This window comes from Schistocerca serialis, chromosome 4 (genome assembly GCF_023864345.2).
Source record: "Schistocerca serialis cubense isolate TAMUIC-IGC-003099 chromosome 4, iqSchSeri2.2, whole genome shotgun sequence".
Taxonomy (NCBI): domain Eukaryota; kingdom Metazoa; phylum Arthropoda; class Insecta; order Orthoptera; family Acrididae; genus Schistocerca; species Schistocerca serialis.
In genome coordinates, this window is record NC_064641.1 from 99,786,739 (window position 1) to 99,807,529 (window position 20,791).

Below are 20,791 nucleotides of genomic sequence, written 5' to 3' on the forward strand. Positions count from 1 at the left end.
TGTAAGGGGGTGAAATAGGGCTTGAAGGGCTTTATATATATATATATATATATATATATATATATATATAATGTGGCTATTAAGGCAATTTTGAAGCTAGACCTACGAAAATTTAAATTTCATTTTTCAGTCAGATATAAAGAAATACGGGTTGCGGCATTTTTGGAAATTTAACCTGTACTGTGTTATGCTACGTTGTCTATGCAGAGTGGCGTATCGAGAAGTGACTAATTTGTATACTAACAATAGCCCTGCCTTCAAGACTAGACACACTTCGTCCCAGTACTAATAAAAGTCGTTAAATTTTAGTCTTAGGTGTTTACTGAGTGAACGCAATAAGAACTGCGCGCAAACTATGCATCCGACTAAAACAGAAGTACATAGGTTACATTCCGCCATTACATCGTACACACTCTGTCAATACTACACACGTCAATAGCGTTGCAGTACTTTAAAGTGGTGAAAGGTCAACATACTTAATATCAGTACCTATCGTCATAGTAATTACGATTTAATTAAATCTTGTGCACGCTGCACGTTATGTGAAACCTTTATACGCTCTTTCAATGAGTCGTAACGTGGGTTGGTATTAACAACAGTTCAACAGTTCTCAGTAAATTGCGTACGTTATAACTCAAAACTTGTGCAGGTTCTGGCGTTATTAGTAATTGTTTAAATGATTAAAACCTCTGACATCAATCAACTCTACATCCCGAAATAACTATAACTATCGCTGGTTATTCATGCTTACGATCGGTATAGTTTACTACGCGAAGATCTTCCACTATTATAAAAAAAAAATCGCTTAAAAACGCATAATAAATATTTACCGTGACCAACTTTTCACACACTTACGGTAAGTCTTAATCTCTTACATCCTTGCTCAGTTAAATTGAATAAACCGTTTCGTATTGTGATAATTGCAAACGTAGTAACCAGTTATAATTCCACTGCAAACCGGCGATATAGCGGTAGCTGACATACTATGTCCCGTGTTATTGCACTTCATGGCAAGCCATGTAGGGGTTACACTTCAGGACCTCTCTTACGATCTGTAAACATTATTTCTTGTTCTCTTTTCCTTATTGTTTACTCTTTAACACTCAAAAAAGCCATTAAGTGAATAAAGATGTTAACACCCTTGTCTTTTCTTTAATGAACTCTAATTAAATCTTTCCTCCATAAATACTGATTTTTAAAATAGTAAAAAAATCTCAATATGACATTGATTCTTTGAATCTAGTTCTTTGACCTGGAATAACTGGCTTATCTCTGCAAGACTGACTTGTAACTACTTTGAACAATATTGTTCTTTATTATTTACGCCATTTGCGTATATTTCAGTGGGGATTCAATTCTTTACACTGTAGAATTAGACTCCGAACTCAGAATTCAGTTTAGCTTTTCTTTATTAGAATCAAATTAATATCTCGGGTACAACTCCCACGTGAGCGAGTGACATTCAAAAAATCTAAACCCCACAGAGATCTACATAGAAAAGACAAAGAAACAACACAAACAAAAGTCCTATGTGCCACCATCACTTTGTAAGGTGGCGTGGTCTCCTGACCTTCCTTTCTTACATATTCCGTCCTCACAATCGTATTCTGCTCATCAAGACGCTTCATTCGAATTCAAACTAGATAAGGTAGTCAATTTTGTATGAATTCATGTAAGCGTTAGGGAAAACTAATAAGTAAATCGCAAGTGTGCACTGAGGTTGAAAAAGTCGAGGCTAGCGTACACAACACGACGGCCACAGGAATTTTTGTTCTAGGGAGGTGGCCAGCCTGCTGGGAGGCCCGTCCCTTCAGAGGGGTGGGTCGACACACACCTACTTTGGCCGAAGCGACCGCCCAGAGAGAGGATAGCTTTTGCCAGAGTAAAGGGATAACGACCCCCATATTCGACTTAAAAGCAAATTCCACTACATTGTGTGAGAGCGCCCAGAGGACGCATTTTTCTTTGACGGAACGACTGCGTAGTTACGGAGTTCTCACAGGAGGACAGTCTTTGCCTAAGGGAGATGCTACTCAAACGAAACGTCAATCTCCCGAGCAACGCTGATTGGGGGAATATTTCTGAAGCAAAGAGCCGGTGGAGTGAAGGAAGACAGAGAATGATATAACTTTGCAACTTTTCCAGAAAAAGGGGCCGTTCCGTGGTCGCTCTTGGAGCGGGAACACATAACAAGAGCAAGTGCGCTCGTACGTGTACGCTAAGAGCGAGGAACAAAGTCTCTCCTCAGTAATTCACTGGGAGAGCACCTCTGTCGTTAGCAAATCAGAGTGATACACTATATTGAGTCAGTCGTGATTAAGCGTTGTTCACTGTGTTGGCTGTCACACTTATCGTGCGGTGTGGACATGGACAGAACACTAGTTAAACGCCTGTGAGCGAATGTGAGTAGCATCGCGGTGGACTGGTTATCTGACCGGTGTACCACGCCAATAGTTAGTCTAGGGGTGGATAGGAGTCAAATGGTTCAAAAGGCTCTGAGCGCTATGGGACTCAACATCTCAGGTCATCAGTCCCCTAGAACTTACAACTACTTAAACCTAATTAACCTTAGGACATCACACACATCCATGCCCGAGGCAGGAGTCGAACCTGCGACCGTAGCGATCGCGCGGTTTCAGACTGAAGCGCCTAGAACCGCACGGCCACCAGCGGCCGGCGGATAGGAGTCATTGACCTCATCAAGGCGTAGGGAGAGTTTGATTGGCGAAGGTCAATCCAGATAAAAAGAGATAATTGTGTTATTTGTCAGCAGCGAGCGACGCAGGCAGCAGTCGTCGCAGCTCACGGTATTGTGCGCTACAGCGTATGTGAGTCCTATCTGCCCTCCACAACAGTACACCCCATTACATTTCTCATGCGACAGCCTCGACCATACATAGAAAAGTTATTCAAGTTGTGTAGGTGAGGCTCTCAGCCATTCTGCCGAGTAAATAACATCCTTAAAGAAAAGGGAGCAATGAACCTTTCCATACTTTGTAAAATAATAGCATTCCTGTCAATAAGAGGCAATCTACTTCTCTGAAAAGAACCCGGTAATTTATTATTTTTGATAAGAAAAACTTCACTTGATTTCTCAGAATTTTTTTGCAATAAATAATATTTTTCGTTCGTTTAACGTTTTTCTTACACTAACTAGCAATACTCCAGTAACCAAGTATTTCACTAGTTACTTAAGAATAAAGAATATTTTTTGTGTCTTTTCCTTACAGCGGACGACTCCAGAAGATATTTGTTGCTGAATGTTTTTCAAGCTATTCTTGTTGGTACACTAGGAGCATCTGTCTGACTTCTGTAATGGTGTGAGGTGGAAACTGTTTCTTGCACGAGCCAAAGGGTACTTGTTGGATCAATCCATTGCGCAAGTTGACAAAATAAAACCCACACACTCACAACTTTTGTACTAACTTTAATACCACAATTAACGCTCATTCACTTCAGGTGTCGGCAGTCGCGTTGCCTCTTACAGTCCCTAACTTAAATCTGCCACTCGTCACCCTACCAAGTAATAGAACTGAATATCATCGAATAACATTAATTGGTTCTGCTAGGGCAAGAGGCTTATTTTCAAGTATTAGAATTCGGAATTTTATGGGCTACAATAGTCGTGTCGACCCTGGTTCCTGGCTTTATCAAACACCAATTGAGACTTAATCTCAAGGGTACACAGAATCACAATTGTTGCGCCACTAACCCTGTAGTGCTTACTCAGATATATGTCAACATAAACCGCTCAACACTCACCTACCACAGAGCGGGCGTCTCAAAATCGCACAATACCGCAATCGCTCAGTTACCGTAGACTATGCGTGAATACAACATCCACCAAATTGAACCACAACGACTTCTATAGTCTTGTGGGCAGCAGGAATACCAGGAATCGCACTCAAAGTCCAGTCCAGTGACTGAATAACACATACAAGCATTAACTTCTCAAAATATGGATCACAGTTTCACAGATATTGGAGAGTAACTTTAAAACAGCACCACACTAGCCCGTTTCTTTCTACATCACGTGGACACTAATAAACTTGGTCCACGCTATCGCAGAGTCAATTAACCAATTACTCCACATATTTGGTCATAGGAAAAATCTCTCCAGCCCTACAACCCAAAATAAACTCAAATCAGTTATGTGAAGATGGTATTTTTTACCGAAAGAACGGAGACCTTGCAGCTTCTCTAGAATGAAATGATAATTAAATCGAAGCCATTAGCTGACAAGTGTTGTTGATCTACATCAATGGGGACAGCTGAAAATGTGTGCCCCGACCGGGACTCAAACCCGGAATCTCTGCTCTGAGCCACCTAGGTCACAAAGCGCAGTGCTCTGGAAAGAGCAGGAAACGTATGCTGAACATGAAAGCTCCGCACCCATAAGGACGTCAATGATATCTGGATCTGTCATTACCAACAGTGTACTGAGTTGTTTAACACTACGGACACACTAGAATGGCACGAATGAGTTATTAATACAATTAACTGGCTTTCGGCGTGGCTACGTCGTAAGTATCCCGAAGGTTTAATAGTTATTTCGAATAGCTGCCCACAAACTCGTCTGTGAATTTTAAGCAGTGTGATTGCTTTTGGTCCAAGAAATGTGAAAATGTTTGGGACCTTGGTACCAAACGGTAATGCTTAAAACAATGATCCCAGGAATTTCGCGTCGGACAAGCAACCACTGCAGCACAATTAAGGAAAAACAATGCACAATGAGTCTCAGTGAGGAGCCTCAGGAGCAGTTTTCTTGCAAGACGGGCTGAAAGCATCTGAGTAGCCGAAACTGCTATAGGAATGATGCCTGGAGCAAACAATCGTGCATTTAGAACTCCAAATTTGCGTCACCTCCTTGAGTCAAAACAATTACTGCGCATGCGTCGAACTGTGATTGTAGCGCTTCCGTGCATAGAAATACAAACTGAACTTACTTTCTGAAATAACTTCGACGATTGAGCTACTGAACATTGCGGTGTAAAGTGAGACGTAAAGCCTGAACCTTTTTTAATGTCACCGAGCGAGGTGGTGCGGTGATCAGCACACTGGATTCGCATTCGGAAGGACGTCGGTTCAAGCCCGCGTCCGGCCGTCCTGATTTAGGTTTTCCGTGATTTCCCTAAATTGCTTAAGGCAAAAGCCGTAAGTGTCCCTTTGAAAAGGCACGGCAGACTTCATTCCACATCCTTCCCTATTCCGATAGAACCAATGACCTCGTTGGGTGCAAGTAATGGGACTTACCTTCCGATCCAGCGCTCAGGAAACGTCTCATGAAGAAATAGGATACCATGCGTATGACAGTGGGGTGAAACACCATGCTGCTGCAAAATGACGCCGGAAGGCATCTGTGGAACTGCATACTTTGCTAACATGAATGGCGCGCATGCACCGTGCGACTCAGCACTGTCCATGAAATGGTGAGGTTCACGTCTGGGAGAGTGTCTCTATCGATTGCGTTCTGGCCCAACAACATAAAATGTCAGTTCTTTTGTTATAAGGATTTGTTCGTGTATACCTCTAGCCCGTACACCCTGTATAGTTCATTCCCTTCCAAAATTAAGAAGATATTGTAGTACGTGAGCATCGGACATACGTATGTTGCCAGTCGTTTACTCCCCCAAGGTACAGTTGATACAGCTGATACAGTTAATTTATCCGATTTTAAATTCAAGTATCATATCCTACCTGTTCTGAGTGCACCCACACTACAGTTACCGTCACTCATTTATTACGACCTTATGTGAGATTACCATTGCCGATTCCTTACCTGACGATCTCCTTTTCATTATATAACAACTCCATCGGTACGAAATTAACCCCAAGTTTCGTAATTTGCTCACACACATACGAGTCTTACTCTCGTGACGGGTCTGGTGCGAATCTCTATATTCTTTCCACAAAATAATTTACCTTTATACGCGGTCGCGGAAGTGCCAAAATCGGGATCTGCTCTGCAAATATGCTCCGGTACGACTGACTCACTCATTTGTGCCAAGCGATCTCCATCTCTCCCTTCCAGAACTATGAGACATCATCGTCAACCATGCCGATGGGTTATAGCAAAGAAGTGTAAGGGCAGATTCCATTCTTCAAATAAGGGATCGGTATCTGTAACCTTACAAAGGTGTATGACCATTAATCACATTGTACAGCCTATGTGATGAGGAATCAAACATGTCATGTGGGACCACTGATTCAGGGATCTAATTAATCATTTTCACTAATTTTGAAGTAAAACTCTTCTAAAATTAAAACAGTAGTCTGTGCGGGTCCGCAGCTCGTGGTCCCGCGGTAGCGTTCTCGCTTCTCGAGCACGGGGCCTCGGGTTCGATTCCCGGCGGGGTCAGGGATTTTCACCTGCCCCGAGAGGACTGTGTGTCGTTGTCGTCGTCTTTATCATGATCATTCATCCCCATTACTGTCGGAGAAAGGCAACTGCAAACCACCTCCATTAGGACCTTACCGAGTACGGCGGTGCGGGTATCCCACATAGTTCCCCTATTCTCTCTCAAGATACATGGGACTTCATTTCGAGTGTATATGAGTCGGTCTTTATCATATATCATTTGTGGTATAAATTTAAACATGCGTACGGTTGTCCCGGGTTATTCGTCAGCACCTCCGGGTTTCAGAAGACGACAGTTCGAAGGTTACGAGACACGCGGAAAGCAGACAGATATCAGTGGATGCAGCATATCTCAAACTTTTAAAAAGCCAATTATAGGTGGTCAAATGGGCACTGTTTGTGACGCGGCAAACGTCAATATTGGCGGATGTGCACATGCACACAATTCGTTGCCACTCGGGACGGTGCAACGACACCGACTTGCTTTGATACTCTGTTCATTTGGTTGCCTATCTGCAGGAACGAACTAATTCGATGCGACAGTGTACGGAGCAGACGATTTGCCTACATGAATTGACACACCTTCCTCTATCAGTGCTTTCTGCAGCTGCGCCGTGACACTATTACGTACAGAAATTTGGAGAGATACTCTCGCTCTACTAATATGTGTCATCATTCTGTGTCTGTGTTCCCTATAATTTGTGTGCAGTCGTGTTCTGAAACCCAAGAGGCAATTATGAATAACCCTGTAACACGCCCGGGAGTTCGAATGCGTGGTACCTTATACTGACGTCTCGTTTCGTGACCGTGCGCCCTGACCACACCACATTCCTGGTAATCCCGCGGCGGTCGTACTGTTCTGCTCCACACTGCTGCTGGCTTGCCTGAAATTATTTATCGAAATATGCAAGCGAATAAGGGGAGCCACTCAACGTTAAAACACAACACTGTTTGACGTCTAGTATGAGCATCTATATTCTGAGACGATATGGAAACCACAGGTTGCACTGTTCACACTCTAAATCGTTAATATTCATCCCAATTAACAGTCTTGATGTTTATCTGTTCACAATATCATTCACACGAGCGTACGCGTAACTGACACGATGCGGGTCCCCCCTGCGGGTCCGGGGGTTAGAATAGGCCCGAGGTCTTCCTGCCTGTCGTAAGAGGCGCCTAAGAGGAGTCCATCCCCCTCAAGGGGGTAGTTAGCGCCTGCGTCCGGAGACGGACGGTCCCACGACCTATATTTGTGGTCTTTCTGGTTTTTCACTTCTCGTTTCTTCCTTCTTTGGTTGGTTCCTTTCTTTGTTCTTCTCCATCTCACTGTCTTCCTTACTCTTTCCCTTGCCTTCTTTCCCTTGCCTTCTTTCCCTTGCCTTCTTTCCCTTGCCTTCTTTCCCTTGCCTTCTTTCCCTTGCCTACTTTCCCTTGCCTTCTTTCCCTTGCCTTCTTTCCCTTGCCTTCTTTCCCTTGCCTTCTTTCCCTTGCCTTCTCTGGTCTCCGCTTCGGCGTTTCAGTCAGTCTGTCCTCTCTCTCTTCCTTCCTCCCTGTGCACGCCTGAAGGCCGACCCACGCGTTCGCAAGCGTAGCCGGTGACGGGGTAACGCGTAATTCCCCGCCCTGGGTAGACAAGTAAGGCACGCACGTACCCCCTGGTAAAGGCCAGGCCCAGGGAGGGGTGATTGCCTGAGCTGATACCTTCTGACCATGCCGATTGGTCCCTCCGTCTGTTTCTCGGGAGGTGTAACCTGAGGTGTAAACATTCACCTAAGGCGGGAGTGCCCTCTGAGAGGGTCCCCATAAGGAAGGAGCGCGCCATCGGAGACCCTGGCAATCATGGGGGATTCCTCCGCAATGGATTTCTCTTCTTCTCTCTCGACTTCTGCCCACAAACGGAAACATGACCAGCCCCCAGTGACAAAAGTACTACCGCCTACCCCACAGTTCCTCGTCATTTCTCGATCTGAGGACGGAAAGGATTTTTCCTCTGTCAACCCTTTCGTTATCCAGAAGGGCGTAGATGCCATAGCCGGTACTGTTAAGTCTTGTACGAGGTTGCGTAATGGTACCTTGTTACTAGAAACTGAGAGCGCCTTTCAGGCACAGAAACTGCTTCGAGCCACACTCCTGTACACGTTTCCTGTCCGGGTGGAGGCTCACCGAATTTTGAATTCGTCTCGTGGTGTGGTCTATACTAGATCCCTCGACGGATTGACTGACGAGGAGATTCAATCTTCCCTCGCTGAGCAGGGCGTGACGGCTGTCCATAGGGTCATGAAAAAGGTCAACGATGACCTTGTACTGACCCGGACACTTTTCTTGACCTTTTATAGTGTTAAGCTGCCATCGCGCATCAAAGCGGGCTACGAGGTTATTTCTGTTCGCCCCTATGTCCCGACACCTACGCGCTGCTACCAGTGTCAGCGTTTCAATCACACTCGATAGTCTTGTTCCAATGCGGCTAAATGTGTCACTTGTGGCAGGGATGCCCATGAGGGTGACTGTCCACCTCCGTCTCCTCGTTGTGTGAACTGTCAGGGTAACCATGCAGCATCCTCCCGCGATTGTCCCGTCTATAAGGAAGAACGCTGTATCCAAGAAATTCGGGTCAAAGAGAAAGTGTCCACCTCGGCTGCTCGCAAGCTATTGGCTAGTAGGATGCCCACGCTGCTCCCAGCGGGGAAATACAGTACTGTCCTCGCCTCTCCTCGGACTACCAGGGAGGTGGCAACCCAGACATGCGATCTGACCTTCAGCACCACGGTCGTCCGTTCGGCCAGTGCTAAGATCGCGCGGTCGACGTCTCCTCTTCCTCCCATCACCCCACAGACACCAGCCCCTTCATCAGCTTCTGCTAAGACGAAGACCCAGAAGTCAGATGCACGGGCCTTCAAGAAGGAACAGTCTCGTGCAGACTTCTTACGTACCTCGACCTCCCAGCCATCGACCGCTACTTCCACCAAACGACCTTCCAAGAAGGCTCATAGGAAGCACAGTTCTCCTTCTCCGCCACGGCGCATTTCTTCTCCTGCGCCACCCAGCGGTTGCCGCCCCAGGCCGTCATCAGTTTCGCCTGGCCGCACCGCTGGTAGCCGAACATCTGGCCGTTCACCGGCGGAGGAAGCTCCCCCTCCCGGCCATGGCCATGGCCGATGAACCTATAGAACCAATGGACGATGACTGTCCGCCTACTGATAGCGGCGGCAGTGCTCGCTCGAAGCCAGGCCCTCAGCGGCCTTCGAGGTGACCCCTTCTTTCATCTTCCTTCTCTTCTTACGATGGCACTTATTCACTGGAATATTCGCAGCATTCGCTCCAACCGAGAGGACTTGAAGTTGCTGCTCCGCTTGCACCGTCCGCTCGTCGTAGCCCTCCAGGAAACGAAGCTACGCCCATGCGATCAAATTGCCTTGGCACACATTCACCTCTGTGCGTTTTGACCTACCCCCTGTGGTAGGTATCCCGGCTCATGGAGGGGTTATGTTGCTGGTCCGAGATGATATTTACTACGATCCCATCACGTTGCACACCGGCCTGCAGGCAGTTGCCATCCGAATTACTCTCCCCACTTTTACATTTTCCATTTGTACCGTTTATACTCCATCGTCGTCTGCCGTTACCAGGGCAGACGTGATGAAAATTATTGCTCAGCTACCTGCACCATTTTTGTTAACTGGAGACTTCAATGCCCACCATCCCCTTTGGGGCTCTCTAGCGTCCTGCCCGAGGGGCTCCCTGTTCGCAGACCTTTTCAACCAGCTCAATCTTGTCTGCCTCAATACCGGCGCCCCTACTTTTCTTTCGGACACATCTCACACCTATTCCTATTTAGACCTCTCTATATGTACTACCCAACTTGCACGCCGGTTTGAGTGGTATGCACTTTCTGATACATATTCGAGCGACCACTTCCCGTGTGTTATCCATCTCCTGCAGCATACCCCCTCTCCGTGCTCATCTAGTTGGACCATCTCCAAAGCAGACTGGGGGCTCTTATCTTCCAGGGCGACCTTTCAGGATCAAACCTTCACAAACTGCGATCGTCAGGTCGCACACCTCACGGAAGTCATTCTCACTGCTGCTGAATATTCCATCCCTCACCCTACTTCTTCTCCACGTCGCGTACCGGTCCCCTGGTGGACCGCAGCATGTAGAGACGCTTTACGTGCTCGTCGACGTGCTTTACGCTCCTTTAAACGCCACCCTACAGTGGCGGGTTGTATCAATTATAAACGATTACGTGCACAGTGTCGTCGTATTGTTAAAGAAAGCAAGAAAGCTAGCTGGGCTGCTTTCACAAGCACCTTCAACAGTTTTACTCCTTCTTCTGTTGTCTGGGGTAGCCTGCGCCGGCTATCTGGCACTAAGGTCCACTCACCAGTTTCTGGCTTGACGGTCGCGAATGACGTCCTTGTGGCCCCTGAGGATGTCTCCAATGCCTTCGGCCGCTTTTTCGCAGAGGTTTCGAGCTCCGCTCATTACCACCCTGCCTTCCTCCCCCGCAAACAGGCAGAGGAGGCTAGGCCACCTAACTTCCGCTCCTCGAATCGTGAAAGTTATAATGCCCCATTCACCATGCGGGAACTCGAAAACGCACTTGGCCGGTCACGGTCCTCCGCTCCAGGGCCTGATTCTATTCATATTCAGATGCTGAAGAACCTTTCTCCTGCGGGTAAAGGTTTTCTTCTTCGTACTTACAATCGCATCTGGATTGAGGGACATGTTCCCGCATGCTGGCGCGAGCCTATTGTTGTCCCGATCCCTAAGCCGGGGAAGGACAAGCACTTGCCTTCCAGTTATCGACCCATCTCGCTTACCAGCTGTGTCTGTAAAATGATGGAGCGAATGGTTAACTCTCGTTTGGTTTGGCTGCTCGAGTCTCGACGCCTACTTACCAATGTACAATGTGGATATCGTAGGCGCCGCTCTGCTGTTGACCATCTGGTTGCCTTGTCGACCTTCATTATGAATAATTTCTTGCGGAAGCGCCCTACCGCGGCTGTGTTCTTTGATTTGGAGAAGGCTTACGACACGGAAGCGCCCGACCGCGGGTGTGTTCTTTGATTTGGAGAAGGCTTACGACACCTGTTGGAGGGCGGGCATTCTCCGCACCGTGCATACATGGGGCCTTCGCGGTCGCCTCCCTCTTTTTATTCGTTCCTTTTTAATGGATCGACAGTTCAGGGTACGTGTGGGTTCTGTCTTGTCAGACACCTTTCGCCAGGGGAATGGGGTGCCACAGGGCTCAGTTTTGAGCGTCGCTCTCTTCGCCATAGCGATCAATCCAATAATGGATTGCCTCCCTCCCGATGTATCAGGCTCCCTTTTCGTGGACGATTTTACCATCTATTGCAGCGCGCAGTGTACACGTGTCCTGGAGCGCTGTCTTCAGCGTTCTCTTGACCGTCTTTACTCCTGGAGTGTCGCCAATGGCTTCAGTTTTTCTGCCGAGAAGACGGTTTGTATTAACTTCTGGCGCTACAAAGAGTTTCTCCCACCGTCCTTACGACTCGGTCCCGTTGCTCTTCCATTCGTGGAGACAACAAAATTTTTAGGTCTTACATACGACAGGAAACTTAGCTGGTCTCCACATGTCATATTTGGCTGCCCGTTGTACCCGTTCTCTAAATGTCTTCCGTGTTCTCAGTGGTATGTCGTGGGGAGCGGATCGAACCGTCCTACTTCGCCTATATCGGTCGATCGTCCGCTCCAAGCTGGAATATGGGAGCTTCGTATACTCCTCTGCACGGCCATCCATCTTACGCCGCCTCAACTGCATACAACATCGGGGTTTACGACTTGCGATCGGAGCGTTTTATACTAGTCCCGTCGAGAGTCTTCATGCTGACGCTGGTGAATTGCCACTCCCCTACCGGCGCGATATACTGCTTTGTCGGTATGCCTGTCGGCTACTGGCAATGCCCGACCACCTGTCTTATCGTTCCTTTTTTGACGACTCTCTCGACCGTCAATACGGGTTGCATGTCTCTGCCCTGCTACCCCCTGGAGTTCGCTTTCGTCGCCTCCTTCAACACCTTAATTTTTCACTCCCTGCAACCTTTCCAGTGGGCGAGAGCCACACGCCACCTTGGCTCCAGGCTCAGATTCGCGTTCACCTTGACCTCAGCTCGCTCCCAAAGGAGGTTACCCCCGGTTCGGTCTACCACTCCCGTTTTGTCGACCTTCATTCTAAGTTCATTAATATGACCTTCATTTATACAGATGGCTCTAAGACCAATGATGGGGTCGGGTGTTCTTTCATTGTCGGGGCACAAAGTTTCAAATACCGGCTCCATGGCCATTGTTCGGTCTTCACAGCTGAGCTCTTTGCCCTCTACCAGGCTGTTCTTTACATCTGCCGCCACCGACATTCTGCTTATGTCATCTGCTCCGATTCCCTGAGCGTCATCCAGAGCCTCAGTGATCCGTACCCGGTTCACCCTTTCGTGCACCGGATCCAACGCTCTCTTCAGCAGCTGGTGGACGTCGGTTCTCCGGTTAGCTTTATGTGGGTTCCTGGCCATGTCGGTATCCCTGGGAACGAAGCTGCAGATGCCGCGGCCAAGGCTGCGGTCCTCCAGCCTCGGACAGCTTCTTGTTGTGTCCCTTCGTCAGATTGTAGCAGGGTCATTTGTCGGCGCATTTTATCGCTGTGGCATGCCGATTGGGCTGCACTTACGGACAACAAGCTTCGGGCCTTGAAACCTCTTCCCGCGGCTTGGACGTCCTCCTCACGCCCTTCTCGGCGGGAGGAGGTAGTTTTGGCCCGGTTACGAATTGGACACTGCCGGTTCAGCCATCGACATCTGCTGACGGCTGCGCCGGTGCCGTTCTGCCCATGTGGGCAATTGCTGACGGTCCGCCACATTTTAACGTCCTGTCCGGATTTTAACACACTGCGTCTTGATCTTGGCCTGCCACGTACTCTAGATGCCATTTTAGAAGATGACCCACGAGCAGCTGCTCGCGTTCTTCATTTTATCAACTTGACAACCCTCTCTAAGGACATTTGATTATGCGTTTTTTTTTAATCCTATGCCTGTCAGTCTGTCTTTTATCGTGTTTTCCGTTTCGTTGCTGTTTTAAACTTGTGACTCGCGGTGCATTCCTAACGTAGTCTGGGCGCTAATGACCGTTGAAGTTGTGCGCCCTAAAACAACAAAAAAAAAAAAAGACGCGGGTGATTGTTGATGATGTTGAAGCCGAATGATCGAACGAAAGTTCTTGCGCTCGCCACACATACAGATATCTGGTAATAGTCCTCCTTGTCACTAGTAATGATGTAACACTGTTCGTAAAGTTAATTTTTCAGTTCTCACTTCTCACTTGTACGATCGCGCGCGTAACCGTCGCGGCGCGGCTGATTGTTGATAAATGCGGAAACGCGATGACCGAACGCACGTTCTCACGCTCGCTACAACACACTGGTACTTGACTGCACTCTTTTATGGTAACTAATTTTTACTGATTCACATTGGTTCATTCTGGGAGACCGAACACGGAGTTGATGATCGATGCTGTGCGACACGCAACGAGAGGATACATAAATACGTTATCGACGTCACTGCTCATTTTTTCATTACTTCTTGACATACTTTCGTCTGAATCACTTCCATATTTAATCACTTTACTGTAACAGCACTTTTAGCAACACTTCAACTTCAATACTAAAAAAAGCCTCTCACATGCAGAGCTACACACTACACAAAGTAACAGTTCCGTGTCCCGCGCTCTACTCCCTGCATACGCGGCTGCCCGCAAAGATACTCCACAACTAAGCCAGCGATATGACAATACGCTTACAACCCTTTACTTGTTTCACTCTACGTTAGGAAAAACATTACGTTTTTTTGTTAACTCGCACATTCAAAATTATTATTGTTCATAGTGACTTGAAGTTATGTAATTTTTCTCTTCTACTTTATCATATTCGAAACTTAAAACACCGTACAAATTTAGATTCAAGCATCTTAAAATGAGGTAGAATGTCATACGTTAACATTCAATTGGAAATATAACTCAATTATTTGAGGTATGGTACATTTTTTTACTAATTTTGTGTTCTTTCACTGACTGGCACTAAATCAACTCAGTACAAATGCTCAGGCTGATATCTCTTTACAGCAATATAGAGGGGCAGATTATCAGGCAGACAGTTGCACTGGTAAAATGTTAGTGATTTTGTAAACCACTGGTCTACCTTCTTAATACCTACAACTAAGCAGGCTGTCGGCTTTACATCATATATATACATGGTGACAATTATTGAACTGTATAAAATAAAACCGTTTTAACTTCTGAACGGTGTGCGTCAGGGCGTTCAAACTGCAGAGTTGGCCGCGGGGAATGATGGGAATTAATATGCACATGCACATGGTTTGATTTAGCAATGAAGCCCACGTTCATTTGGACGGATTCGTCAATAACCAAAATTGTCGCATTTGGGGGATTTCGCGATCGAGAAGTCTCTTCATACTCAACGGGTGACTGTGTTGTGTAATGTTCAGTCGCGGAATAATCGGTGCGATAGTCCTTGATGGAACGGTGACTACCAAACGGTAAGTGGAGGTGTTGGATGATGACTTCATCCCCGTTATCCAAAGTGACTCTTCTCTGATTTCGAAAAGATGTGGTTCATGCAAGTCGGATCTCGACCCCATCGAAGCAGGAGAGTGTTTGTACTGGAGGACCACTTTCTGGGCCACATTCTGGCTCTGGGGTACCCGGAGGCCACTGGCATGAACCTCTATTGGCCACCGTATTCTCCGGATCCGAAAACGTGCCACTTCTTTTTGTGGGGCTGAATTAAAGACAAGGTGTACAGCAATAACCCCAAAACCACTGCTGACCTGAAAACAGCCATTCAGATCATCGAAAACATCGTTGTTCCGACACTTCAGCGGGTCGTGCTGAATTTCGCTATTCGTCTGCGTCACATCATCGCCAATGATGGCAGGCATATCGAACACGTCATAACCTAAATTCGAATATCTGTAGTGACGTTTACATGATGAATAACGTGTGTGCACGCCGTACTTTGTAAGTAATTTACGTTGTTACAATAACTGTCACTGATATATATATATATATATATATATATATATATATATATATATATATATATATATATATATGGACGTGTCGTCACGACAAAGGTCGGCAACCATTTTGAAATTATAAACTTTAAACATTTTGTTGAATATTAAAGGAGGTAAGATTCCTCATACACCCGGTATGCGTTCATGTGTGAGTCACCATGTCAGTTGTAATACGAAACTGGTGGCTCACACGTGACTCGATGCTGGATGTATGAAGCACCTTACTTCTTTAGATATGCTGCAGATGAGTTTGCTCGAAACGCGTTGCTGAACATCAAGTGACTAAACCCTTTCTCTCCAGCGACGTGATAGCAGCTTTAAAATCTATAATTACATCAAATATACATCGTATTGGACTTCAAGCCCATATTTATTGCCACGCTACAGAACTGAGTTCTTCATGTTCTGAAAGGAGATACCGGTAAAATCAGAGTGAATATCAAGTGAATTTGAAGTTAAAATCTTTTGTTGAGTTTGTAGATTCCTTGGATGGAGCAAGGAGGGCATTATTAAAAGAGTAAAAACAAAAGTAACTATCTTATAGCTCAACTAGCAGTACTCTGCGGGCATTCAAATTAAAAAATGTGATGAGTGTGGTGGTCGCCATCAACTACGTACCCTCAGACTCAGAGTTGAGTCCTCCCTCGGGCATGGGTGTGTGTGTTTGTCCTTAGGATAATTTAGGTTAAGTAGTGTGTAACCTTAGGGACTGATGACCTTAGCAGTTAAGTCCCATAAGATTTCACACACATTTTCTTCAGAGTTGAAACATTAATAGTTCTGGCTAGTTTCGTTGACTAGGGGCTGGGATACGTAGTTGCCGCATTACAAGCCAAATACTGCTGAGTCTATAGTATACAACAAGAATCGAAAGGTCGAAGGTTCCTTTCACTTGGAAGTTGCGAATTTTGAACATAACACATACATTTATAAATGAAAGATTGCAATTAAATAAATTCTACACGTACTATTTTAACCATTTTAAATGATGAGTACGATAGCAGAAGTACCTTTAAGAATGCCTTATATTACTGTAAAACACTAATTGGTGTCGATGCGTAACGCCGGGAATGCATATCCTCCTACTTCCATCTATTGTACTACGATTTTTTTCCTTATTTTGTTACCTGAAGATATAACATTTCTGTGTCTTTGTATATTGTAATTGTTTTACTGTTTGTATATATATGCATTTACGTCGATGTATAATTGGTTGTTTTGTGAATATTATTTGTATTTATACTCTGGGTCTGGCCTAGTGAAAACTATACTATCGAGCGAATACATCGATAGGTCGTGTGGAGAACGAAAGTGTTTAGGATCTTTGGTAGTGTTAACTCTGCCGCGTGGAGCGCGGGCTGAGCATAAAGAGTCTGGCTGGAGTAGTGCAGTGGAGCAGGTGTGTTGTGTGACGCTCCCGCGAGTTGCCGCGCTTTCTGGGTTTGGCAGCATACAATTGCGCTCGACTTGCTATGTTAGCCTCTGACATGGTGTCGCGGACGGGAAGTGTTAGCTGCCACACATCAAGAGCCCGTTTCGTCTGGTGACCGTGTCGAGAAGAAGGCGCGCCAACATCCAGCTTCTGCAACAGCGACGGCCGACAATGAGTGACTGTCGCCACCTCCTCGATCGACGGCTTCAAACTTTCAATCAACCAACAAGGAAGACTGGAAGCACGTAAAGTTTTAGAACTGTATGACAGACCTCAATTTTTCAAACTTTTACAACTGTTCAAATCACAAAATTACAGCAACGTAGCATGAACCTTTGTTGCTCATTGTCCCAATTGCATTACCAAGCAGGGTCCCTTCCTTTTCCGGAATGAACCCGAGTGTCGTTGAAATTCAAACGCCAGCATCATTCGATTTCACTGCTTTAATTTCAAAGTTCAGTTAAGGTATTCATAGCTGGCTACAATATTTAGATTACACAAGCACAAATTAAGAGTGCGAGTTTTGTTACCGTATTTTAGCTTACCTGTGACTGCAGCTCAGCTTGGTACGTACTAAATTTTACTATTGTTAATTGTTCAGAATCATTTAATTAAAGTTCAAAGTTAAATCTCTTATTTCTAAATTGCGTAGATTCAAGTAGCTTTTGAAATGATTGTTGAGGTAGTCCAAGACTAACCGTATCTTACTGAGTTTCGATGTGCTTCAGAAAGAAAGCTCACTATTAACTTTAGTCACTAAATTAACTTTCGATTTTCCGGTTTTATTAATTCTTTTGCTAAATTAAGTCAGAGTGTAGCGAAATTTATTACTTCTGACAAACTTTCAGTTTTCACACTACACTTGTCAACCTTCAGTTGCCACGCTCCTAGTGCTAATTATATGTGTAATAACCTTTCTTTTTCAGTTACTATAGTAATTGTCCTTAGGACTGGCGACCATAATTTCCCCCAAATCTCAAATATCTAATTACCGCTAGTTAATTGTTAACGTAACGGCCGCACATTTACTTTCTTTATTAACTTTACCTCTTTTCAAAATTAATTTCCACCAGTTTCATTTGCATTTTTCCTTTCATTTAGATGTAACCCTTTCCTCCCTCTTTACCGACAAATTAACTTCGGTGACGATTGCTTTTCCCAAATTTCCATTAGGTACACGCGGTTTAATTTTTCACTGTCATCAAGGTCGATAAGTGAGGGGGAGGTGGTTACAGATGGTCCAGCAATTAAATAAAATATGAAAATAACAGGGATTCAATGGGTTCCTACTTCACGTAATTAGTTATGAACAAGAACATAGCTCGCGAAATATCCACTTCCAAATGCGTACTACGTCTTCACTGCAGAAGCCACGGATATATAAGTACACAAGTCGGCACTACGAAATATTTTTATCTCTCGGGACCACGCTCTCCAAGTCTCTCCTGCGACCGTGCGTCTGTCGAGCCGTATTGTCCAGGACTCTCTCGTGTCCTCTCCCACACCGTCCAGAACTCCTCCGTCCTCTCTCGAAACGATGCTCTTCCCCCAATTCCGTACAGTCTCTGCACATGTCCTTTTTGGAACGATTGCTGTGATTGGCTAGAGAGCTCCTGCCCTGTCTTCAAGCCAATGCACGCTCACAGGCATAATGAAACACATTCGAAATATTGGATTTACATTTAAATAACTTCAAATTAAATAAACATTCCTACGGCTGGACCGTAAACACCCTCTCACACACATGATTAAATACATAACAAATTAAATAAACATATGTCAAAGGAATAGAACAGAAGTAAGCCAGTAGCCTAATGTCTTTGTGCTTCCTAAAACACAGTAAATATTTGACAATTTCTTCGTGAATAGTATATATCGGATATAAACAAAGACATAGACGAATACATATATTAATAAGCATGCTGATACCGTTTTTTTGTGTCACTGTGGTGTACTTATATGGCCGGCCGCTGTGTCCGAGCGGTTCTAGGCTCTTCCGTCCGGAACCGCGCTGCTGCTACGGTCGCAGGTTTGAATCCTGCCTCGGGCATAGATCTGTGTGATGTCCTTGGGTTAGTTAGTTCTAAGTCTAGGGGACTGATGATCTCAGATGTTAAGTCCCATAGTGCTTAGAGCCATTTGAACCATTTGGAATACTTATGGCCTGACATGATTAATAGAGATCGGTCACTTTGACCTCCAGTAAGTCATGTACTATTCAATTCACGTGCATGTAATTCATACCAATTTAGGTTTACATTAATAGCTTTTTAAAGACACGTCGATCGACAAACTGGGATGAACCGTTTAGATTTTAGAAATTGGTTGTTGGGTGTTATTTGTACAATTTACAGTCAGATACTAAACTTTAAACTAATAAAGATATTGAAAATCAGATTACACCATCAGAATCATTGTGCAAATAATGGTAATGTACGTGTTTCTTTTTGAGGTATCATGATTCCTTTGTTTACTATTAATTTCTATATGAACTGTGAAACGTCCGCCATTAATGTTTCACAAAGCCCGCCATCTTTGGCACTCCCTGGATGTCTCCTTCATCGATACAGCATCAGCATGCCATTCCCAGCCACGCGGTTGGACCAAGTGGTCCGGTTGTTGCGCGGTATCACGTGGTTGCTAATGAGCCACGGTTTACCGAGCGGTCCGAGTGGTGGCCGCCAACTCTGAACTTAGAATATTTTCAGGGCGCCACACCTCGCCATTCACATCACAACTCTAAACCCGAGCTAGCTAATATATGATTGGCGTACACCCACAATGAGGTTTTCGTAATGCCAAGAAAGACAACAGACTAGATATACTCCTACAGCATTAAACTTTGCTGTTACGCTTGATGTGATACAATACATCTTCTACTGAAAGACCAACCAAGAGTTACGTTTTGAGTAGAAAAGATGAAATCACATAATTAAATGATTGGACAGTTTCGCAGAGCTGCAGTTACCTAAAAGACTCCGTCCGAACACGCCTTGGAAGGTCCAACGGTACTGATCGGCCGCCATGTCATCCTCAGCCCACAGGTGTCACTGGATGCGGATATGGAGGGGCATGTGGTCAGCACACTGCTCTCCCGGCCTTACGTCAGTTTACGAGACCGGAGCCGCTACTTCGCAGTCAACTAGCTCCTCAGTTTGCCTCGCAAGGGCTGAATGCACCCCGCTTGCCAACAGCATGGTCACCCACCCAAATGTTAGCCCAGCCCGACAGTGCTTAACTTCGGTGAGCTGACGGGAACCGGTGTTACCACTGCGGCAACGCCGTTGGCAGTTACCTACAAGGTGCGCCATAAATATGATTTTATGTTTTCACCTCAGCTGGGCAAATTTAAGCAATGGCTTAATACAAACAACCCCCATATACAGCCTGCTAACGACATGTACATAGCCAGACAGAAAAGTGAAGCACCCAGAAAACATAGCCGGATGTCAATGTAACTACGTATCATTGGCAGTAAGTAAATGATAGAACTATAATTCTCAATGGCACGTGCAACGCCTGCAGGGGTGCACTGAGTGTCTGCAGTTGGTAATCTGGTCGAATCGTAAAATTCCTGAATTGTGGGTTGTTCAGATGTGACAGTGGCCCTACTTTGGACTGCATTGAAATGCGAGGAGAGCCAGTCTCGTTCTCGAGATTCCAGTCGATCATCACAATTTTGGCAATAAGCACACAGTAACGCCTTCACATCTGCGTCTGCCTTCCGGGAACAAGTAGTACATTCCCTGCAGCAGTCTGTATCATTCCATACCATTGAACGCAGACCAGCAGCAACCGGACTAGACAATTACCGTCCCATGCATAGGCTACCATTAATCCCACAACACAGACGGTTGTGTTGGAAGTGGTGTTTTGACCAGTCAGCATGGCATGCTAACG